Source organism: Galeopterus variegatus, unplaced genomic scaffold (assembly GCF_000696425.1).
Source record: "Galeopterus variegatus unplaced genomic scaffold, G_variegatus-3.0.2 Scaffold6718, whole genome shotgun sequence".
Lineage (NCBI taxonomy): Eukaryota > Metazoa > Chordata > Mammalia > Dermoptera > Cynocephalidae > Galeopterus > Galeopterus variegatus.
Genome location: NW_007732829.1, coordinates 1,736 through 5,289, shown reverse-complemented (window position 1 = coordinate 5,289; position 3,554 = coordinate 1,736). Strand labels below are relative to the sequence as shown.

Sequence of the window (3,554 nt, the reverse complement as noted above, 5' to 3'; positions counted from 1 at the left end):
AATAATAACATTAAATATAAATTGTTGCTTTGCCCCCCAAGGATTTGTCACCCCTCTTCCCGTGGGTGATGGAGCCAAAAAGGATTACTCAAAGCCCATCTCTTCTGAGCAGTGAGAAGCCCCAAAGTGGTTAATCTCCCCTGGAACCCTCCAGCAAGAGGCATTCCTTCCTCAGGAAATTAACCACGAATTGGGGTTCTCTTCCTGCATTTATTCTCCAGCCTGGGAAGTTTCAGGAAGAGACATAGGTGGGGTTACAGTTTAACAATAGAAGCTGGTAACATTCATTAAAAACATGTCAGATGACATTCCCTAGACAATTCAGTGATCCACCAACAAAAGCTTGATCTAGCAAACATTCCTTCTCCCTCCAGCAGCTTCCCAGTAACTTTACATATCAATCAGTAACTAGTCTGTCTTTGAGTCAGAAACCTTGCTGTGTTACAAATCTTTATCTTGCCTCAGAGACTTTATAGTTTGAGGAAAATTTCTTGTCCTTTGGAAGGTCAATATTTGAAACTGCAAAGCTTTGGAAAACCAGGCCCTGTGAAGTACATTTGCTTTATGAATCCTCTAAAATAAATGGTTTAAAAACTCCAATGAAAAGTCAGAGATTGTCAGATTGGGAAAAAAAAAACAACAACAAAGCAAGACCTAAGAAACACATGAAATAATCTTTAAATATAAAGAGACAAATTGGTTAAAAGTAAAATGACCAAAAAAGATATACCATGCTAACATTAGTCAAAAGAAGCCTGGAGAGTTCTGGTCAAGATGGCGTAATAGACGGTCCCCAGCATCACTCTCTCCCACAAATCAACCAATTTACTACTACAAAAATGTAACAGCTAAGCTGGGGCTGCTGGAGCTCAGGGGAAGAGGAGGAGAGACCTATGGAGTTCATGAAGGGGGAGAAGCCACAATGAGAATAAGAAAAAACTGCTTGAAGTGTTTTGGGCCATGGCTGCTTTAAGGCTGGAGTTGCTGAGTGCATGGAGCACGAGCTGGCAGAAGCTGCAGCTGTGCACTTCGGATGGAGTTGCTTGGAGGTGACAGGGGATAAGAGGGCCTTGGTGGCCCCCAGGACAGCAAGACCACTAATAGGGTTCCCATGGACCCATGCAAGAGCGGTGAGCTAGAACAGCTGAAAAAGGGGAGCCATTCAGAGGCCGGTGAGTCATCGAAAGGGACCGGTGTATGGCCTGTCCCATGGGAAGTGTTTGGAGCATGGGAGGTGGGGGAGACGGGCTCACCGGGATGACACTGGGACACAGCAAGGACAGCCGATCCGCCCCCTAATCACACAGGACCCCTCAGAAGGGACTGGTCAGGAATGCAGAATTGCATGGGGTGCAGTTTGATGAAAAAACGTGGGCCAAGATCAGAGTTTCTACACAACCCAGGTGCACCGAGTCTCTGGAGAGCTGGAAGTACCTATAAGGTCAACCATTAAACTCTGAGCTACACAAAAAGCCTCCCCTAGGGAAACAGCAGCAGAGCAGCAATTTAGCTCAACAACACAGCTCAAGTACTGGTTCCCACAGGAAGTTCTCCCATGTTAGAAGTAAGCAAAGGACAGAAAATTAGTTCTGGCCCAGGCATACCACGCTATCTTAGGGCCCACCTGGAGACCTGAGGCCTGGAGAAGAGGACTGGACCCCCCTCCCACAACCAGGCTCACTGATCCAGCGCCTAGGGGCCCACCCGGGGACCTGACACATGGAGAAGGTGAGTGGATCCCCCTCCCACAACCAGGCACACTGTGCCAGTGCCTTGGGGCCCGCCCAGGGACCTGAAATATGAAGCTGGGGACCAGACACTCCTGACAATCACGCATACTGCCAGCACCAAGGAGCATGCCAAAATCTTCACTTCCACATGGGTGGCCCACCATAGCCACCACAATAACCATGGCTGCTGTAAAAGTGGCTAGACGCCACAACCACCACGCCACTACCAGCCACTGGAGTGCACTGACACAAGGAGAGTCACCGGCAGAGATAAAGAAAAGAAGAGGATGTCTCTCTCCACAAAGCCCATTTCAGAATGACAGAAGCATCTGCTGTATGATAATATTGGGGGACCTGATCACACCTCTCAGCATTGGACAGATCATCTAGGGAACAAATCAACAGAGTAACCATTATTCTTTCAGAAGGAGAGAAGAAATCTAGGTAATTAGAGTGGGTAGGGGGGAGGGAGAGGGGGATGGGAAGAGATTGGACAAGGGGCATAAAGAATAATGAGGATTTGTAACAATATACATGCTAGTAATATTAATTTGATCAACATATCTCAATGTTGAACCCCCAAAATATGTATAATCAATTTTGATTCAATAAAAATTTAAAAAGAAAAAGAAAAAGAAATAGAAACTCTGAATAAATGCAAAAAATAAAAATAATAAATAAATAAATAAATAAAAGAAGACTGGAGTGGCCATATTAATATCACAAAAAGTCTATCTCAAAGTATGGAACATTGCCAGGGATAAAGAAGAAAGGGCTGGTGACTAATTTATACACATTTATATTGTCTGAATTATTTCAAAGAACATACACTTACCTAGTTGTTTAAACATTCAATAAAAGAGACCATTTGATAAACTTTTTACTAAGCTACTTTCTATGCCCAGCATTATTTAGGTTTAGAGAAGGAATAAAAAAGTTGGACACGGCTCTAGACTTAAGGGACACACAATTTGTTAGAAAGACAAGACACCAACTTTTTTTTTAAAGTTAATAAAAAATGTGTCAAATGTTAACTGAAAAATGAAAATTCAGAGAATCAACTATTTCCAGCAAAGCAGCCATTAGGGAAGATTTCTAGAGGAGATCTAGGCCCAAGTGTGTGCATAGGTAAGGAGAAAGAGGAAGGAAGGCATTTAAAATGATTTGATTGGGAAAGTGTTATTTTACCTATGTGGCAGGATGGTTTTTACTTTTCTTTTTGCTTCCTGTATTCTCCCTTTCTACTCCCCTTACTCAAGTACAGAGAGCATTTTGCACTCACTGCTGCCAGGCTTCGTGGCCTTGTGGGGAGAGCACTGGGCCAGATGCAGGGGAGATACCTGGGGTGAGGGGCCATGGCTGTGGGGTGTTCCAGCAACCTACAGAGAAGGAGGCTGAGGTGACGCGGCAGCCTTGCAAACACTGGTGTGCACCATGTGGGACGCGGCAGCCCTGCAAACACTGGTGTGCACCATGTGGGACGCGGCAGCCCTGCAAACACTGGTGTGCACCATGTGGGACGCGGCAGCCCTGCAAACACTGGTGTGCACCATGTGGGACGCGGCAGCCCTGCAAACACTGGTGTGCACCATGTGGGACGCGGCAGCCCTGCAAACACTGGTGTGCACCATGTGGGACGCGGCAGCCCTGCAAACACTGGTGTGCACCATGTGGGACGCGGCAGCCCTGCAAACACTGGTGTGCACCATGTGGGACGCGGCAGCCCTGCAAACACTGGTGTGCACCATGTGGGACGCGGCAGCCCTGCAAACACTGGTGTGCACCATGTGGGACGCGGCAGCCCTGCAAACACTGGTGTGCACC

The 3,554-nt window shown here is 46.6% G+C and overlaps 1 pseudogene; it reads right to left on the bottom strand.

Annotated features, from left to right (window-relative positions):
• LOC103606595 overlaps positions 1–3,166 on the bottom strand; it is a 13,272-nt pseudogene extending 10,106 nt beyond the window's left edge.
• Positions 3,167–3,554: the final 388 nt, after the last annotated feature.